This window comes from Ovis aries, chromosome 9 (genome assembly GCF_016772045.2).
Source record: "Ovis aries strain OAR_USU_Benz2616 breed Rambouillet chromosome 9, ARS-UI_Ramb_v3.0, whole genome shotgun sequence".
NCBI classification, from domain to species: domain Eukaryota; kingdom Metazoa; phylum Chordata; class Mammalia; order Artiodactyla; family Bovidae; genus Ovis; species Ovis aries.
In genome coordinates, this window is record NC_056062.1 from 48,683,794 (window position 1) to 48,705,393 (window position 21,600).

Genomic DNA, 21,600 nt, shown 5'->3' on the forward strand with positions numbered 1-21,600 from the left:
TTGATAGACTGTCTCAGTGTAAACGCTGTCAACCCCAAGGGTACCTTTCTTTACACATGTTGCCATTGCAATTACAGTGTGTATCATTCCATCTTTGAACTGCATTTTCTAAAAGTGAGTAGATTTTGCTTTGATGAGTTAGTTTCAATAAAGAATAAATTTCTCTCTCATGTTTGAATTACTTAAGCTATTTTTCCCCACTAAAAATTTCTAGATAGTGTGCATGTTTAAAATTTCAAAACATTTTTGATGATGTTTAAAGGAGTTCTAGTTGTAGAATTTTGAGAAATTGACACAAGAATCAATTTTGTGGGATTTTTTTTCTTATACCTAAGACGATTCTAAAATATTAATACATATTCTTTTCTCTGTACTAACTAGATGTTTATTGGAATATGAGAGAATAACTTATAACTCAGTTTCTTCCAGCTGCCTTGTATTTTATTTATACAGTTTTATTGATTGTAAGTCTGAATTTCAAAGAGAGAGAAAAGCCCAACAAAGTTGAATGTCAATTAAAAGTTCTTTCTGTTCTGCCTTTGCCACTCTCCTTTGGCATCACTCTTTACATCTATTTTCTTCTGATAATAGAGACTAATCTCAGCCTTTTTCACATCTCAGTGTTTGCTGGCACAAAGTAAGTGCTGAATAATGATTTTTGATGATCACAATTATGTTTTACTTAAGTTACATAAGAATTGCACGTGTCAATGTCTTATGAAAAGGTAATCAATCAATCATCAATATGGATTTTACTTGCCTGCCAAAATTGATACTATTCTGAGTAATTCTCCTTGTTCTGTGCCTAGAGACTTTTGGTGACTTTTGTTTGTGTGTTTGCTAAAAAGGTAGTGTCCTCACTCTCCTGGTTAGATACCTGTATTTTTACATTAGTATTTTTTATCTCATTCAGAGGGATTGACAGTTTATTTGCCAGTATGTGAATTCATCCACATGACTCTCCTGGAGAAAAAGATATAGTAGATTTACTGTTTTCTAACAATCTTTGAGAGAAACTACTCTTTGCATGCATGCTAAGTCACTTCAGTTGTGTCTAACTCTTTGTGACTCTATGGACTGTAGCCCATAAGGCTTCTCTGTCCATCAGATTCTCCAGGCAAGAATACTGGAGGGGGTTTCCAGGGAATCTTTCTGAATCAGGGATTGAACCCGTATCTCCTACGGCTCCTGCATCACAAACAGATTCTTTAAAGCTGAGCCCTCATATAACTTATCTTTATCTCCTCTTTAAAAACTTTTTTAACTCCTCCCATTACCATTGAATTGGTTTTCTGTACAACATTTAACTTCCAGTGTCTGCATGCAGCCCTGTCACGTGTCCTGGTCTCCCTCTAAGCTTCATCACCTGAGTGTGGGGATCAATGATGACCAGTGCGCCCCGCAAGAGTTGATTCATTGGAACCATCAGCTCAAGCAGATGGGTGTCTTCTGGTTTTACAGTTCAGAGAGGAAACATCATAAAGGAATTTGAAAGATTTGTTAGGTTGAATAATTAAGTGTGAAAGATAACTTTTATCATTGTAAAATATCTGATTAATGTCAAGGAAGAGTGAAATTAATCATATAGAATTACAATTTAATCATCTAACTGTAGTAAATGCCAAAGAATAGAAAAGAAATATTTTGTATAACCATAAGCAGAACAATGCAAGGATAAAACATGCCAAACAATGATAATATATGTATATATCAATAAAGATTTGTTAGAATGGTTAATGTTTTAAAGGACTTAATTTTATTGTAATTCAGTATTATAAAGGATTTAAATTTTGGTGGTTCATGGTAACAAAAATTTGATTATGATCATATTACTAATTTTTTGGAGACATCATCTTCCTTTCAAAACACCAAGTTCTCCCACTAGATGGCAGCAATGGTTCAATAACCAGAGGAATTTTGAGACAAGCAACTTGTACTGTTGAAAGTTCCATTTAATCAAATGGAACCAAAGCAAAAAATCAAATACATGAACAGATAACTATTAAACTTCAATACTCTACTTAAGTTAGTCATGACACAAAGTATATAATTTCACCAAACTATATAGTGCAGAGAAATGAACGGCTTTTTAAAAATTGCATTGCCTTTTGTCTAATATTTTATTGGTAATACTGATAATGGTTTCTATATTAGAATAAGAAAACCCTTTCAAATGGCATCATAGGCACAAATGGATTAACTGCCATCAGATACACAATCAGCTCCAAAGATATGTCAGGCCACTTCTTTTACCCAGAAAAAAATGTTAAATTAACAATTTGTTTTGAACTATTCTCAAGAAGGGGTAATATCATAATCATCTGTGTGTCCCCTTTACCTAAAACATTGGCTGGTACCTGTAGATATTCAGTAAAAATTTATTGAACCAAAACAAACTCAATGTATATTCAATTATATATGGATATGCAAATTATGTAAAATTCCCTTCCAAGCATTCCTGGCTTTCCATCCTTGCAAGTGTTGTAAAGGAATGCCAGAATTTATTTATTCACTACAAGTAAATATTGAAGACCTGCCATATATCAGTCATTTCTTAGGTGCTGAGAGTTTAAGCATGAATAATACCAGGTTCTTGCCCTCAGGGTATTAACACTCTAATGGAGTACAGACTTGTAAACAAATAATTTTAGAAGCCTCTAGAAATACTTTATAGATATACACATATACAAACTGCTGTGGGAGGAGAAAGAAAGGAGCAATATATTCTAATAACAGACAAGTCTTTTAAGTCATTAAAAAGAACCATTGAGATGTTTTGCAAGTTGTTCACCTCATCTAAAACTCTCATGGGTCAGCAGCATAAAATATCAGAACCATGGCACGCCCACCGCACCCCCCCCCCGCCCCCTGCCCCCCGCTCCACCACTATCCCAGAGAAAATACTAGATTAGAATTCTTCTAGCTTCTATTAAAATTGAGGCTAACAAAATTGAGATTCAAAGCAGAAATTCTGTGGATAAAGAAGATACACACACACACACACACACACACACACACCTACACACACACAATGAAATACAATTTAGCCATAAAAAAAGAATGAAATAATGTCATTTGAAGCAACGTGGATGGAACTAGAGATTATTGTACTAAAAAATCAGAAATAGGAAGAGAAATACCATACGATTCTACTTATATGTGAAACCTAAACCATGACACAAATGAACCCATCTATGAGATAGAAACAGACTCACAGACATAGAGAACAGACGTGGTTACCATGGGGGAAGGGTTGGGGGAGAGATGGATTGGAACTTCAGGGTTAGCCGATGCAAATTAGTATAAATCGAATAGGTGAACGACAAGGTCCTACTGTATAGCACAGGAAACTATATTCAATACCTTTTGATAAACCATAATGGAAAAGAAAACTATAAAAGAATATATATGTATATATTTAACTGAGTCACCTGCTGTACAACAGAAATTAACACAACATTGTAAATCAACTATACTTCAGTTAAAAAAACAGAAAAGCAAAACAGAGATTTTCAAGTATATGAAAGACATTATCTAGCAACTTATTTAGATAACAGGAAGGTTTGGGCCAGATGCAGAATGTGTTTTTGCTTCCCTACATCCCTCTAAATCTTGGCCTAAAGCTGAAGGCCTAAAGCCCTTCATCCCCAAAGGGTCATTAAGAAGAGCACTTGTGGAAGGTGCTCCTTCTTGGGGACCCTCTGTTTTTAACCCTTTCTCAGTTTTCCTCTGGCATCAAGGCTTCTTTCACCTAGTATGATCATCTTTAGTTGCATCCACGTTGCTTTGAATGTCATTATTTCATTTTTTATGGCTGAGTTGTATTCCACTGTATACATGTGCTACATCTTAATCAATTCTGTAGATGCTTTTTATGAAATTGAAGAAGTTGACCCCTCCTGTTGCCACTTCTTACATTCATTTGCCCTGCCCCTATTTTTCAATAGTCCTACCTTCATCTGTAAACTGTGCAATGATGTTTTCAGAGACAGCCTCTGAGATGGCTTCCAGTGGTCCTCACATCCTAGTTACCCTTGTGCAGTCCCCTCCCACATAGACTCAAGCTAACATGCATAACTCTAGCATACGGTGAAAATGGCAGAGTGTCACTCACAAGCATAGGGCCTGAGAGACACTGAAGTTTTCTGCAGAAGAGCCCTCGCAGATAGGCATCATCCCCACAGGACTTGCGCCAGCATCCAGGAGACGTCGGTTCTTGACTCCCTTTGATGCAGTTTGTTGTTGTTTTTTAGTCACTAAGCATCTCTGACTCTATGTAAACCCATGGACTGCAGCACGCCAGGCTTCCCTGTCCTTCACTGTCTCCCAGAGTTTGCTCAAATACATGTCCATTGAGTTGGTAATGCTATCTAACCATCTCATCCTCTGTCACCACCTTCTCCTTTTGCCTTCAATCTTTCCCAGCATCAGGTCTTTTCCAATGAGTCAGCTCTTTGCATCACATGGCCAAAGTATTGGAGCTTTAGCTTGAGCAACAGTCCTTCCAATGAGTATTTAGGGTTGCTGTCCTTTAGGATTGACTGGTTTGATCTCTTTGCAGTCCAAGGGACTCTCACGGTTTATGCATGTGGTTTACGTGGAACTGAATAGTTGGTAGAGTTCAATGGTCTTCTCTAATTCATTTCCATTTCCTCACACAGCAGATTTCAGTGGCTTGACTTCTGTGAATACGATTTCCTATCAGACACTTATTTTGTTTATTTAGTCTTATTTGGTAAATACTGAAAATACTTGCACAGTCATCCTCCGGAACAAGAACTGTCAGCTACTAGGAGCTAAAAATAAGGGGAACTCACAGGCATTTTCACAAATACTAACATTTAAACAGAATCCCTCTTCCTTTGTTTCAAGAATTAAAAAATAACATCCAGGCTATTATTTTTCACATACTTAACACACTTCAGTAAAAATAATGCTATGTTTTAATATCTATAAGTTAGAATTCTCATCCAAGCAAAAATGTTCTGACTTCTTCAGTTCAGTTCAGTCACTCAGTCGTGTCTGACTCTTTACAACCCATGGACTGCAGCACACCAGGCTTCCCTGTCCATCAGCAACTCCTGGAGTTTACTCAAACTCATGTCCATCACGTCGGTGATGCCATCCAACCATCTCATCCTCTGTCATCCCCTTCTTCTCCCGTCTTCAATCTTTCCCAGCATCAGGGTCTTTTCCAATGAGTTGGTTCTTCACATCAGCTGGCCAAAGTATTGGAGTTTCAGCTTCAGCATCAGTCCTTCCAATGACTCTTCAGGACTGATTTCCTTTAGGACTTCTTAGGGCACCATTATGATAAACATCCCTTAGGGAGATTGGTCCATAGATATATCAAGACTTGACTTTAAATGTGTGTTAAGTGTTAGTTGCTTAGTTGTGTCCGACTCTTTTCGACTCTATGGACTGTAACCCGCCAGGCTCGTCTGTCTATGGGATTCTCTGGGCAAGAATACTGGAATGGGTACCATTCTTTCTCCAGGGGATCTTCCCGATCCAGGGATCAAACCTGAGTTTCCTCCATTGTAGGCAGATTCTTTACCATCTAAGCCACCAGGGAAGCCCCTTAAATGTGAATCCTTCTTAGTGAAAAACATATTTTCATTGGCCAATAACACTCTTTCAACCCCTCAGTGATCTTCCCCTCTCCATATAAGTCCTTATTAGAACAAGTAGGAAGGAAAATTGACCTAGTTTAGTCTCTGTTAGGTTATGATTGTCTGAGAAGCAATTTGTATACATTCCCTCCTCTAGGTCGTATAAACCATCCTCTTACGGAGACATTATTATCTCATTTCCCTGTGGAGAAAACAGATTTGAGAGATTAAATAACATTTCAAAGATCACTTAGCTAGAAAAGTGTTGATGCTGGGATATGAGCCACGGTTGATCTGATTTTAAATGGATACTTCCAGATTTGTAAAATTTAGTTTATTCTCGCCACATATATGGAATAGTAGACTCTTTTCCTCTAGTTTTGAGAGGAAAAACTAGAGAATCCTTGGATTCTCTAGCCAAGAAAACTGGAGTGGGTTGCCATGTCCTCCTCCAGGGAATCTTCCTCTTTTTCCTCTGGTTTTGAGAGACAAAATTAGAGTAAGGATATAATTTTCTGTAATGTGCAATAATTGATGCTTTTGAACTGCGGTGCTGAAGAAGACTGTTGAGAGTTCCTTGGAGAGCAAGGAGATCAAACCAGTAAAACCTAAAGGAAATCAACCCTGAATATTCATTGGAAGTGATGAAAGTGAAAGAGAGTGGAAAAAGTTGGCTTAAAGTTCAACATTCAGAAAACGAAGATCACGGCATCTGGTCCCATCACTTCATGGGAAATAGATGGGGAAACAGTGGAAACAGTGTCAGACTTTATTTGGGGGGGGCTTCAAAATCACTGCAGATGGTGATTGCAGCCATGAAATTAAAAGACACTTACTCCTTGGAAGAAAAGTTATGACTAACCTAGATAGCATATTAAAAAGTAGAGACATTACTTTGCCAAAAAAGGTCCGTCTAATCAATACTATGGTTTTTCCAGTGGTCATGTATGGGTGTGAGAGTTGGACTATAAAGAAAGCTGAGCACCGAAGAATTGATGCTTTTGAACTGTGGTGTTGGAGAAGACTCGTGAGAGTTCCTTGGACTGCAAGGAGATCCAACCAGTCCATCCTAAAGGAGATCAGACCTGGGTTTTCATTGGAGGGACTGATGTTGAAGCTGAAACTCCGGTGCTTTGGCCAACTGATGCAAAGAGCTGACTCATTTGAAAAGACCCTGATGCTGGGAAAGATTGGAGGCAGGAGGAGAAGGGGACAATAGAGGATGAGATGGTTGAATGGCATCACCGACTCGATGGACATGAGTTTGAGTGAACTCCAGGAGTTGGTGATAGACAGGGAGGCCTGGCATGCTGTGGTTCATGGGGTCACAAAGAATTGGACATGACTGAGTGACTGAACTGAACTGAACTGAACTGATGCTAAAGCTGAAGCTCCAATACTTTGGCCACCTGATGTGAAGAGCTGACTGATTGGAAAATATCCTGATGCTGCGAAAAATTGAGGGCAAGAGGAGAAGGAGGCGAAGGAGGATGAGATGGTTGGATGGCATCGCTGACCCAATGGACACAAGTCTGAGCAAACTCAGGGAGATAGTGAAGGACAGAGAAACCTGGTGTGCTGAAGTTCATGGGGTCACAAAGAGTCAGACATGAGTTAGCGACTGAACAACAACATATGTACAAGATCATGTACATCAGCATCACATCAAATAATTAAACGTGGCTTATTTGTACATGAAGTTATGTTTTGGTGCAGGTGAGACTCACAATTAAGAGCAACAATGAGAATGAATTAGTATTTAGATGACAAAACCTGGCCTATATATCATATCTTCTTTGCATGTGTGCATGCTAAGTCACTTCAGTCATGTCTGACTCTGCAACCCTATGGACTGTAGCCCGCCTGGCTCCTCTGTCCTTGGGATTCTCTAGGCAGGAATAGTGGAGTGGGTTGCCATGTCCTCCTCCAGGGAATCTTCCCAACCCAGGGATCCAACCCGCATCTCCTGTGGCTCCTGCATTGCAGGTGATTCTTTACCACTGAGCCACCATCTCTCCTTTACTCTCATTGAATATATTGAGATAAAACCAGTGCAGTGTAAATGACTTAATGGTGAAGTAATGGAATATCCTCTGGTTGTTGGCGTGCGTTTGGGTCTTCCTGGTGTGCCAACTATATTCTAGGTCAGGGGATTGCAGTCTCTTCCCAAGACTGTACAGACAGATTTGACTATTACCTTCTCTTAAGTGACCTGCCAATCAAGATCAGTAGTGGCCTTCGTTTTTCATATAGGAGGGCAGAAGATTCCAGGCCTTTCCATGTTCAACAACTTCTCTGCATTGGCCTTAAGGCTTTAGTATCTCTGTCTCACTTGGTAAGGACTTTGTTGTGGCTTGAGGTCAACTCCTTGAGATGCAAGAAAGTAACTCTCACCTCCAGGTTCTGACTCCATTTGTGATCTCTTTGTTTTCATCCTGGCTGATCTGACATCTTAATTTTGGTATCAGATCAGTCCTTCCCTAAGACCCCATCTAAAAGCAGGCCTTGTTCTTCATCTTAAATGTACTATTATATTTGCCTTAAACACCTCTGATTTGGAAGAAACTGTTTCCAGGTACATGTGGTCATTAGTAGAGTTTAGTTCCCCAGTGACTATTGGGTGGAAGGGCTTAGTTTGTAGCAGTTGACAAGAGGCTACCGTTGACTTCCACTCGACAGAGGAAAATTCACTTCCAAGGTTATTCGGGTTGTTTGAAGAATCCAGTTCTTTGCGGCTGCTGGACTGAGGTCTGTGTTCCCTTGTGGGCCATCACTTGGAGACTGGTCTTTGCTCCTAGGAGCCACCTGGATTACTCATCACATAGTCCCTTCCATCTACAAAGTCAGCAATGAAGTGGTGAATCCTTCTCATGCTTCAGATTTCTCTTACTTCCCCTTTTGCCATCAGCTAGAGGAAGATCATTGTTTTTAAAGACTGGTGTGATTAGATTAGGATGAGAGGATGAGACAGAGGATGAGATGGTTGGATGGCATCACTGACTCAATGGATATGAGTTTGAGCAAGCTCCAGGAGTTGGTAATGCACAGGAAAGCCTGGCGTGCTGCAGTCCATGGGGTCACAAAGAGCTGGACGTGACTGAGAGACTGAACTAAACCAATTAGATTAGACCCACCCAGATACCTTATGGTCAAGAGTGCCATGTAACATGACATAATCATGAGAGTGATATCTGATTATATTCATAGGTTCTGGGGATTAGAACTCAACATCTTTTAGGGGCCAGTTTAGAAATTCTGCCACCAGAGGCAATTTGATTCATTAAAGTATGGTAGCCAAGTAAGTAATACAGCCTGTCCACAGGATGCAAGTGACAATGGTGTGTGAACAGCAGGAGGTGGTGATCATTGGGGCCCATCATACCATGGTCTGCCTGCCACACCTTCTTTGCAAAGTAGGATGCTGAGAGTGAGCAGGAGTTGCTATGAAGAGAGGTTTAGGATGAGAGGGGACATTTTCAAATAGTCACAGTGGAGAATAATGAAACATAGACTAGGGAAACTCAGAAGGATTGCTGGGCAGTATCAGAAGATGCCTTAATGGTTGATGGTTAGGAATTTCTCTTATGCTTCTAATTTTCAAAAATCTCAGCTCTAATTTATGTCGCATAGATACCAGATAGCATATTTAAATTTACGAATGATCCGAGAGACTAATTCTGTTATAGCAACCAGGCCTTTTTTACAAGGCCATCTGATAGGAAGCAATGGCCCCAAGGAGATATTCCACCCAAAGTCCACAGATTTACACTTGTATACATGTTTCTTTTAGGGGGAAATAACCCCAAATTTAGTCAATATGATAGTATAATTAAAATTTGAAATTACTATCAAGAAATGCAAGGCATAATTGGATAAATGTTTAGTGTTAAAACAATTGAGCTAACAACAATTGAGTTGGCAACTGTATTATTGTATTTTAAGGTTTTCATTAGGAACCAGTCTTAACAAGTTTGAACAACTGTGCATCGAACAAGGCTGTTGAATGAAAATAGCATTCAATAAGCAGATGAAAATTGTGTAACTTCACTTGTTGTTGTTCAGTCACCAAGTCGTGTTCAATCTTTGCAGCCCCATAGACTGCAGCATGCTGGGCTTCCCTGTCCTTCACTACCTCCCAGAGTTTGCTCAAACTATGTAACTTCATAGCTCTTACGTTTATTCCTTGCCAGCAAAATTATGTTCTGACCCTAGACAAATTGCCTAACGTCTCTGGGCTTTAGTTTCTTAATCTGAAAAATTGGAAAAGTAATATACCTCTCACAGATTAAATGTAAGTATTAAATGAGACAGCATACACAATTATTATAGAGTGAACAATATATACATTTTTATTATAAATGAATCTTATTGCTCAATTTACTCAAAAAAGAATTATTAATCCAAACGTTGTCACGCTAACCTAACCATGGTTTTACATGTTGATGTAAAACCAAATCAGTCCCCAAGGTCTTTTCAAGACCCGAAAGGAACTGAAACCAAAGTCTTGGAATTTTTTTCCTGCTGGGAGGGGAGTCTAAAAACAAACTCAATCCCTTTTTCCATAATAGACACTTTATCTTAATTTTCTCCTTGTTCAAAAGGCTGATTTACAATCACTTATTACATTCTGATGTTGGCAAAAAACACAATTATTTCTCTAATGGAACTGACCTATAACAGTTCATATTTCAAAAAGCTTAGTAAATAAATATTAATCAAAGAATCTCACAAGAACTATGAATGAAAAATGCACATATGAATTCAACCAAAAAAGAAATGAATATAATCAGACTGCTACTCGATTTTGAAATTGGAGAAGAAAGTAAATGGCTAATTCTATGACAAATGGGAATTTACTCATTGCCAAAATACAATGGATGATTTGTTGTAGGCTCAAAAAAATACATAAGATATTAATTGAATTTTAATTATATTGGCCTTTCCAGTGGCCTTTTTTGTTCACATAAAACTTGAACTTTGCAATTCAATTTAACTGAAATTTGGGAGGAGGTAAAATGTATTTCAATTTACTATCTGTTCTTTTTAAATTAAACCATCACTGATAATCAAGAATATTGCAAGCCACATTTATTGCCTCATTCAAACTACTTTAATGGTATACATGTAAAATTAAAAGCTGGAGGGATCATTTAAAACTTCCAATCACTTTTGACAGTTTGCTTCTACTCTGCTCAGGAAGCAATATTTGCTGTAATATAATTCTCACAATTAATTTACTTGGATGAATTAGAACCATGTTCCATGTTTATATTAGATGTAACATGCAACTACAAAGGCCAACACCAAACTCAAGATCACACACACACATGCACACACCTTAACTATGATTTGTACATGTTTAGTGACTATATAATCAAGTATCAAGGGTTAGTCACTCAGTTGTGTCCAACTGTTTGCGAACCCATGAATTGTAGCCCACAAGTCTCCTCTGTCCATGGAATTCTCTAAGCAAAAATACTGGAGTGGATTACCATCCCCTTCTCCAGAGGATCTTCCCAACCCAGGAATCACACCCTGATCTCCTGCATTGCAGATTCTTTACTGCCTGAGCCACCAGGGATTCATTAATTCAACAAGCAAACAAAATTGAGCTCCACAAGGTGTTAGGTATTGACCTGTTTTATAGATATAATATTAAACAAGAAGTAATATATTTGATGTCCTCAAAGAACTCACAGATCAGTCAGACAATGAAACAGGAAATAGCAATATTCTGTCTTAAGTGTTCCAAATAGTAGAATCAGTTCTAATGAGGTGGGTGAAACTGGAGCCTATTATACAGAGTGAAGCAAGCCAGAAAGAAAAACACCAATACAGTATACTAACACATATATATGGAATTTAGAAAGATGGTAATGATAACCCTGTATGCGAGACAGCAAAAGAGACACAGATGTATAGAACAGTCTTTTGGACTCTGTGGGAGAGGGAGAGGGTAGGATGATTTGGGAGAATGGCATTGAAACCTGTATAATATCATATATGAAATGAATCACCAGTCCAGGTTCGATGCATGATGCTGGATGCTTGGGGCTGGTCCACTGGGGCAACCCAGAGGGATGGTACAGGGAGGGAGGAGGGAGGGGGGTTCAGGATGGGGAACATATGTATACCCATGGCGGATTCATGTTGATGTATGGCAAAACCAATACAATATTGTAAAGTAATTAACCTCCAATTAAAATAAATAAATTTATATTTAAAAAAATTAAATGGGCAAATGGTGGCAGTGGGGAAAAAAAATAGTAGGAAGTATATAGTCTCACAGAGAATAGCCAATTCCTATGCTCCTAACCTAACCAGCAGACCACTTCCAGGAGGAGATAAAAAAGATGGCTGATTCCATCCATTGGCATAAATGGCCCCAGAATACCTAGTTGATCCTTGTGTCCTGCTGACTATGGGATTCTAGTCTTCACTATATTTGAATTAAAACCCATTTTTCTTTAGACATCCAGCTTCACCCATTCTCTCCCTGTGTAGCTAGAATGAACAAATGAACAGAAAATGTCATTTCTGATGTTTAAATACATAATGAGAAAACTTAAGAAAGGGCAAAAGGGTTAACAATCATGGGACGATAAACTCTAGTGCCAAAGGAAGAGAGTAAGTTTAGAGATTTCTCTACACAGAGGTGATGACAATGATGATGATGCCGATGGTAATGACATGATGATAATAAAGAGGAAGACAAATGAGGCGGCTGAAGGTTAAGCCCAAAGCTGCTAGTCACTGAGTGCAGCTTTGTAATATCTCTACTACATAGTACTGATTTCTCAGAACAAGTTGTCTCCTGTATCTAATTTGTTAGATGCTTGAATGAGAGATTCTGTAAGAATGTGAGAACAGCACCATTAGTACCATTCCTGGTTCTGTTACATCTTGTTCTTTTCCCAAATTGCTTGTTTACTCTTTTGAAAATAGTATTTATACTTTCTAGGATGGATCACAATGTATCTTAAGATCATCACCATCACTGTTTCTTATTGAATCGAAAATTTCACAATTCTCAAGGCAAATAAATAGCAAATTCTCATTTTAATGAAGACTTTGACCTAAAGCAAGTTAAGCATGTCTAATCTATTTTCAGCGATTGAGTAAGTTCCCAGCAAGAGCTCAGCCAAAGAAATTCCAAGTAATGATTTTCTTTGACATTAATGTTATTGTTTCTTCATCTGGATCCTGTTCTTATCTTCACTCCTATCACCAGACCCCACTCCAGCCCTAAAAAAAAACTTTTAATGATGTGACTCCTTTTCAGTATAACCCCGACACTTCCAAGCAAGGAGCAGAATATATATACGAAGTAAGCAACTCTCTTACTTACTTCAAGAAAAATACAATTTTCAGTTCCATTGTAAGTCATGTTATATCGCTACATCAAGATTAAAGGAAAAAACACCATTGCAAATCTATTCAGTTCTTCTTCCTAAATCCTTTCTGTATCCAATAATCCCATCTTTCTTCCCTTTATACCAAAAATAGACCCAATGATAAGGATTTTTTTCCAACTAATGATCATTTTCATAAGACTCAAAAATTCATGTTCATTTAAAAGGTAGACTTCCTAGAGGTAAATTAACTATTTACTGATCTAGACTAATGTTTTTTGTGCTTCCCAGGTGGTTCAGTGGTAAAGAATCTGCCTACAATGCAGGAGACATAGGTTCAATCCCTGGGTCAGGAAGATCCCCTGGAGAAGGGAATGGCAACCCACTCCAGTATTCTTGCCTGGGAAACCCCATGGACAGAGGAGCCTGGGAGGCTATAGTCCATGGGGTCACAAAGAGTCAGACATGGCCCAGCGACTGAGCGTGCACACACAGCAAACTAACAGAGCCTTAAGAAACCACTTCCCCTGCACTCCATTTCCCCTCTTCTTCAAGTCTCCGGAGTCTCAGATGACAGCAGCTCAGCTTTCTGACCATGTTGCAGTCCACTCTTTTGCTGTTTAATCTTCCCTGGAAAATGGCAGATCATCACTGAAGGAGAAAGATGCCTTTGTGTGCCCTAGTCTCTGACACCATTGCATTTGTCCTAGGCCCTAACACAGTAGTCTCTGGTCACTTCCCTTCTGTGAAGAAATAATTGCTTCCATGTGAAGTCACATCAATCTTTCATTACTTGATTCTTTTGTAAGGCAAGGATACCTTCAAAATGTCATTATCAACTTTCAAAACTCTTGATAGTCTGTTACAAAACATAAAGTCTATTATAAAACTCAAAGTCCAGAGAGAAAATGGTCCATTAGATGAACCTTTTTTCTCTTAAGTCTGCCTCTTGGCATTTGTTTTCTATGCAAGAACTTGGGGCAAATCATTAAATGTTTCTGTATCTCAGTTTAATAATGTTGACTTATCTTACAGGGATTTCCTGAAGATTAAGCAAGGTTAAATTAATAAACAGTTCAGAATAATAAGGATAAATGTAAAGGTTAGAAAAAATGACCCTTTTAGGGCACTCTTTATCCCCCTTCTGATGTCTATGTTAGAAGCTTTCTCTGTCCCTTTTTCATGTTTCAGTAAAACTCTGCTACACAAAAACTCTTGAGTGATCAAGCCTGGTCCCTGGTCCCTAAGTTAAATCTTCTTCTTTGGAGATCACAAATTCGACACTGTTCACCATAAGTTATCACTTTGGGAGCTCATCTGGGATTTTCAGGACAAGATGAGAACATTCAAGAGCTCTGGCCTCTCTGCCTTCTCAGTATACACATTTTATGTTTTAATTTACTAACTCTACAGTGTGCTTTTTTAAATGAATGACATGCCCTGCATGAAGAAAATGATGAGCCCTATTCTGTGGTTTTGGGGTGCCTCGTAATGACTGAAGGAAGTCTTCAAAATGGAGCCTTGTTGGGGGTTTATATCGACCTGCTAAAGCCAAGAGACACCCAACATGCCTGCAAGGGGAGAGGCCAGAGATGGGGAAAGCGTGTGGACCAAATTTTCCTTTCTCGGTCAACTTTTCCTGGTCTCTTTCATTTCGTAATTGCATGGGGAATTAGAACTATTAATCAATCTGTTGGGTCATAGGCTTTCAAGGGACTTGTGATTCACGCCATTACTGTGTACTTTTACTTAGACTCCATGTATGGAAGCACCTAGCCTTGCTAGGAGCTGAAAGTTACAAGAGCATGTTTGGGAGTGAGGTGGAGCTCTAACTCCAGGAACGTCTCTCAGGCTAGAGGTCACTTTCTTGGTTGCCTGCCTCAGGGCCAGTGACCTGCAAGTGAGTCTTTGTCATGACTGTGCCTCTGATCTATGTGGATAGAAGCACTGCTGGTGACCATGATGTTTTTGAGGACACAGATTGGGAATTGCAGGATCTGGTCAGATTGGAAGTGCAATGGGATTCTTCTTTTGGTAGTACCAGCTCTTAGCAGACCAGAGAAGGCTCCCTGATGGCTTTTGTCTCCACTCCCTAGATATTCCTTTTGTGGAACCTGTGGAAATGAACTGGAAGGATTGTTCTCAGTAGCTTGAGGGCAAAAATCACTTTATCCTCACAGACCGACCCTCCACCACCTCTTTTGCTATCACATAGCAAAAGGTGGGTACACTCAGGAGGGACATCTTGGTTGCTGTGCGTCCCTTTATGACTCACTATTTCTGCTGTGGTCAAGACCGTACTCACAAATGTGCACAGGCACGTGTAAGACAGATGCTTCCCCTAGGAGTCCTAGCTTGGGATACATTCCTGGAAAGCTACTCTGTTCCACCCCAAGAGGTGTCAGAGGAAAGGGGGAAATCAAAAAAAGGTCTTGGTGGTATGGAACTCGAAATAAATCTGGGATGCCATCAGGTCTACCCCTGGTGCATCTCCACCCCACCTCAGTGGTAGAACCGGAAGGGACGAGCACTGCACCTGCATTGGTAAGGGACAGACTAAGTCTGAGCAGGGAAGGAAAGCTTCGGTGGAAAGCCTGTCTCTACCGCCTGCGCCCCCCAGCAGTCTAGAGCGGGGAAGGACACTTCCAACAGAAAGAAGCCATGTCTGTGGATGCCGCATTTTTCTCTCTTACAGGTGGGAGCTAGCAGTTCCAGAACCACTCCTTTAAAATGCATTTTAAAAACTGGGACAAGTTTGATCCCCCGAGTTTAAAACAACATGCCCAATATTCTTCTGTGAAATTGAATGGCCACAGTATGCTTTGAAAGTTGGGGAACACTGGCTGGTTGAAGGGTCTCAATTATAATACTGTTTTACAATTAGATCGGCTCTGTAGAAAACAAGAGGAATGGGTAGAAGTACCATATATGTTGCTCTGTATCTCTCTGTGGGACATGCCAGACTTGTGTCTTAAGGGTGCAGATTTGGGTGTGAAATCTTCAGCTCCCTCCTGTCCTCTTACTTTGCTTCTGTATTCAGGGCTCCCAACTTAACAGGCTGAGAATCAGGGCACCCTTCCAGGAGGGGTTGCCTCAGCCTCGGTAGAAAGTCTAACAGTCTCAGTTGTGGTTGAGACTAGAAGATTGAAAAAGTATACAGAAGCCTTTACAGGACAAACTTTACTTTATGACCTTACTTGGAGAGATGTAATGCATGTCTTGGGACAGACAGTGACTCCTGACTCAAAAACATGAGTTTAGGGGGACGCTACTACTTTTGGAGATGAATGGCTTGAGCGTGAGACAAGGGGAAAGAGGAAACACAAAATAACCCTCCTCCCTACTGGGAGCCAAGCAGTTCACACAACAGAGCCAGACTGGGACTATAACATGGCTAAAAGAAGGTGGGATCAGAACCACTCTGCCAGATGTATTCTCGAAGGACTCAAGCACATGCATACTGAGACTTTAGACTATGCTAAGTTGGCTGACATAGAACAGAGAGGAGGAAACTCCTGATAAATTCCTAGATAGATTGTGGGAGGCTCTCTGCAAGTTTACTGATGTTGATCCTGAAAGTCCAGAAGGAGGAATGACCTTAAAGGATAGATTTCTCACTCAGTTGGCTCCAGGTATCTGCCATTAAGTTACAAAAACAGGCATTTGGACCAAATCAGTCTTCAGAAAACTGTTGCAGCTGGCTCAGATGGTATATTATGGTAGAGAATACGAGGAGAAAAAGAAGAGACAGGGAAAGACTGAAGTCCCAACAATAGCTATTAGATCTGCTCTGAAACAGCCAGAGGAAAAATGCCCAGAGGGACACAGGTGAAAATGGATGGACTTATTATTGTGGAAAGGAGGGGCATCTCAAGCGGGATTGCCTCAGGCATCTAAGCCGGCCGCCCTATGGTCTGCAAAGGACCATACTAGAGAAGAGGCTGCCCTCCAAGGTGTACGACCCAGGGTCAGACTCTCAAGACAACTGGGACTGAGTGTGCCTGGGGTCCCTACACAAGCTCCCATCCTAATTACACCTGAGGAACCCTGGGTTCTTCAGACTCTACACATGGACATCACCAGATGGTCAACAATGAAATCATATTGATTATATTCTTTTCAGCCAAAGATAAAGGAGCTCTATACAGTCAGCAAAAACAAGACCAGGAGCTGACTGTGGCTCAGATCATGAACTCCTTATTGCCAAATTCAGACTTAAATTGAAAAAAGTAGGGAAAACCACTAGACCATTCAGGTATGACCTAAATCAAATCCCTTATGATTATACAGTGAGAAATAGATTTAAGGGGCTAGATCTAATTGATAGAGTGCCTGATGAACTATGGACTGAGGTTCGTGACATTGTACAGGAGACAGGGATCAAGACCCTCTCCATGGAAAAGAAATGCAAAAGAGCAAAATGGCTGTCTGAGGGGGCCTTACAAATAGCTGTAAAAAGAAGAGAAGTGAAAAGCAAAGGAGAAAAGGAAAGATATAAGCATCTGAATGCAGAGTTCCAAAGAATAGCAAGGAGAGATAAGAAAGCCTTCTTTAGCAATCAATGCAAAGAAATAGAGGAAAAGAACAGAATGGGAAAGACTAGAGATCTCTTCAAGAAAATTAGAGATACCAAGAGAACATTTCATGCAAAGATGGGCTCGATAAAGGACAGAAATGGTATTGACCTAACAGAGGCAGAAGATATTAAGAAGAGGTGGCAAGAATACACAGAAGAACTGTACAAAAAAGAGCTTCACGACCCAGATAATCATGATGGTGTGATCACTCACCTAGAGCCAGACATCTTGCAATGAGAAGTCAAGTGGACCTTAGAAAGCATCACTATGAACAAAGCTAGTAGAGGTGATGGAATTCCAGTTGAACTATTTCAAATCCTAGAAGATAGTGCTGTGAAAGTGCCAATATGCCAGCAAATCTGGAAAACTCAGCAGTGGCCACAGGACTGGAAAAGGTCAGTTTTCATTCCAATCCCAAAGAAAGGCAATGCCAAAGAATGCTCAGACTACCATACAATTGCATTCATCTCACATGCTAGCAAACTAATGCTAAAACTTCTCCAAGCCAGGCTTCAACAGTATGTGAACTGTAAACTTACAGATGTTCAAGCTGGATTTTGAAAAGGCAGTGGATTCAGAGATTAAATTGTCAACATCTGTTGGATCATGGAAAAAGCAAGAGAGTTCCAGAAAAGCATCTACTTCTGCTTTATTGACTATGCCAAAACCTTTGACTGTGTGGATCACAACAAACTGGAAAATTTTAAAAGAGATGGGAATACTAGACCACCTGATCTGCCTCTTGAGAAACCTGTATGCAGGTCAGGAAGCAACAGTTAGAACTGAACATGGAACAACAGACTGGTTCCAAATCAGGAAAGAAGTACGTCAAGGCTGTATATTGTTACCCTGCTTATTTAACTTTATATGCAGGGTACATCATGTGAAATGCCAGGCTGGATGAAGCACAAGCTGGAGTCAAGATTGCCTGGAGAAATAGCAGTATCATCAGATATGCTGATGACATCACCCTTATGGCAAAAAGCAAAGAAGAACCAAAGAGCCTCTTGATGAAAGTGAAAGAGGAGAATGAAAAAGTTGGCTTAAAACTCAACATCCAGAATTGAAAGAGACACATGTACCCCAATGTTCATCGCAGCACTGTTTATAATAGCCAGGACATGGAAGCAACCTAGATATCCGTCAGCAGATGAATGGATAAAGAAAACTGTGGTATATATACACAATGGAGTATTACTCAGCCATTAAAAAGAATATATTTGAATCAGTTCTAATGGGGTGGATGAAACTGGAGCCTATTATACAGAGTGAAGTAAGTCAGAAAGAAAAATACCAATACAGTATACTAACACATATATATGGAAATTAGAAAGATGGTAATGATAACCCTGTATGCGAGACAGCAAAAGAGATACAGATGTATAGAACAGTCTTTTAGACTCTATGGGAGAGGGAGAGGGTGGGATGATTTGGGAGAATGGCATTCAAACATGTGTAATATCATATGTGAAACAAATTGCCAGTCCAGGTTCCATGCATGATACAGGACGCTCGGGGCTGGTGCACTGGGATGACCCAGAGGGATGGTATGGAGAGGGATGTGGGAGGGGGATTCAGGATGGGAAACATGTGTACACCCGTGGTGGATTCATGTTGATGTATGGCAAAACCAATACAATATTGTAAAGTAATTAGCCTCCAATTAAAACAAATAAATTTATATTAAAAAAACCCTCAACATTCAGAAAACTAAGATCATGGTATATGGTCCCAACACTTCATGGCAAATAGAGGGGGAAACAATGGAAACAGTGGCATACTTTATTTTGGGGGGCTCCAAAGTCACTGAAGATGGTGACTGTAGCCATGAAATTGGAAGATGCTTGCTCCTTGGAAGGAAAGCTATAATCAACCTAGACAGCATATTAAAAAGCAGAGACATTACTTTGCCAACAAAGTCCATCTTGTCAAAGCTACAGTTTTTACAGTAGTCATGTATGGATGTGAAATTTGGACTATAAGGAAAGCTGAGCACCAAAGAATTGATGCTTTTGAACTGTGGTGTTGGAGAAGACTCTTGAGAATCCCTTGGACTGCAAGGAAGTACAACCAGTCTATCCTGAAGGAAATCAGTCCTGAATATCCATTGGAAGGACTGATGCTGAAGCTGAAACTCTTATGCGAAGAACTGACTCATTTTAAAAGATCCTGATGCTGGGAAAGATTGAAGGAGAGAGGAGAAGGGGACAACAGAGGATGAGATGGTTGGATGGCATCACTGACTCAATGGACATTTGTTTGAGTAAGCTCTGGGATTTGGTGATGGACAGGGAAGCCTGGTGAGCTGCAGTCCTTGGGTTCCAAAGAGTTGGACATGACTGAGCAACTGAACTGAACTGACTCCCCAGCCATAGTCCATACTCAAGGGAATATTCTTGAAAAAAAGAAAAAACAGACTGTTTATTGTATTTGGAGCAATAGAAAGTCACCTTGCAAGGCAGCATTGATATATCTTTTCCTGATTTCAAGTTATTCACATTTCAGTCACTGTATTAACAGTGTGGGCAAGCTAAGTCACCTCAGTTGTGTCCAAGTGTTGCCCAATTCTTTAAGACCCTATGGACTGTAGCCCACCAGGCTCCTCTGGCCATGGGATTTCCCAGGCAAGAATACTGGAGTGAGTTGCATGCCCTCTTCCAGGGGATCTTCCCAACCCAGGGATCGAACCTGTGTCTCATGTCTCCTGCATTGGTAGGTGAATTCTTTATCACAAGCATCACTTGGGAAGCCCATATTAACCGTAATAGGAGGATAAAAAAAATATTTCTGCTTTCATGTATTGCATACTCACATTACTTATTTATGCAATATTTCTTAGAGAAGAACTTCCATAATTTATCATAATCTTAAGTTAGTTAAGTCGCTCAGTTGTGTCCGACTCTTTGTGACCCCCATGGACGGTAGCCCACCAGGCTCCTCCATCCATGGGATTCTCCAGGCAAGAATACTGGAGTGGGTTGCCATTTCCTTCTCCAGGGGATCTTCCCGACCCAGGGACTGAACCCAGGTCTCCCATATTAGAGGCAGATGCTTTAACCTCTGAGCCACCAGGGAAGACCCGTTAAGTCACAATATATTATAGCTCCTAGCATCATAGACAGACTCTGTGTTTATAGTAGCTGAGATATTCCCTATGTTTGAATTTTGTGGACATTAAAACATTTGGAAAGGAGGATGGGTCATTACAATTCATTTCACATTCTAATTTAAATGGCTTTAAATTGTTTACCTTCAAGAGTGTGCAGATCAGGCCATCAAGATCCTGCCAGATAATGGAAGCGCTAAGCCAGGTTCTTTTGTTATTTCATTTCATGAGTGGTTTGTTCTCTGATGTCACTTTATTGTATTGAAACACTAAGATTAATTTCTATGTGCTAACTTATTTTATTGGCTAATTTATGTAATTGTAATATTGTCAGTTTCTCCTTCAAGGACCTGGGGCTCAGGATACTGAGCAATGGTGAATCTAGCTGGTCTTCCATTCTCCCTATCATCATGCAGGGAGGGCTGTAATACTCACTCTTTGTAGGGTTAAGGAAGAATAGTGTGGAGCCTCATTCAATGATGGGCACGGAATGAACTTGTGGAACCTAGATGCCTGGTCACTCCTTTGAGCTTCTGTGCTTCCTATTGGCTTAAAGGCTGTCTCTAGATTCTTGTGCCCTTTTACGATTGTCCCATAGAGACTGTTGTTTGTTAAGTTCTGGATGAGATGTGTGACCTGACCCCTACCTGTAATTAACGAGAAAGAGTGGTTGTCTCTTCTGGAAGCAATCTGACTGGAGGTGCAAGGTCAGCCTGTCCCAAACTTGGAGTTGTAAATGGACTCCCTGACTCACATCATGTCCTCTCCATAAGTTCAGTTCAGTCGCTCAGTCGTGTCTAACTTTGCAACCCCATGAACTGCAGCATGCCAGGCCTCCTATCCATCACCAACTCCTGGAGTTTACTCAAACTCATGTCCATAGTGTCAGTGATGCCATCCAACCATCTCATCCTCCGTTGTCCCCTTCTCCTCTCTCCTTCAATCTTTCCCAG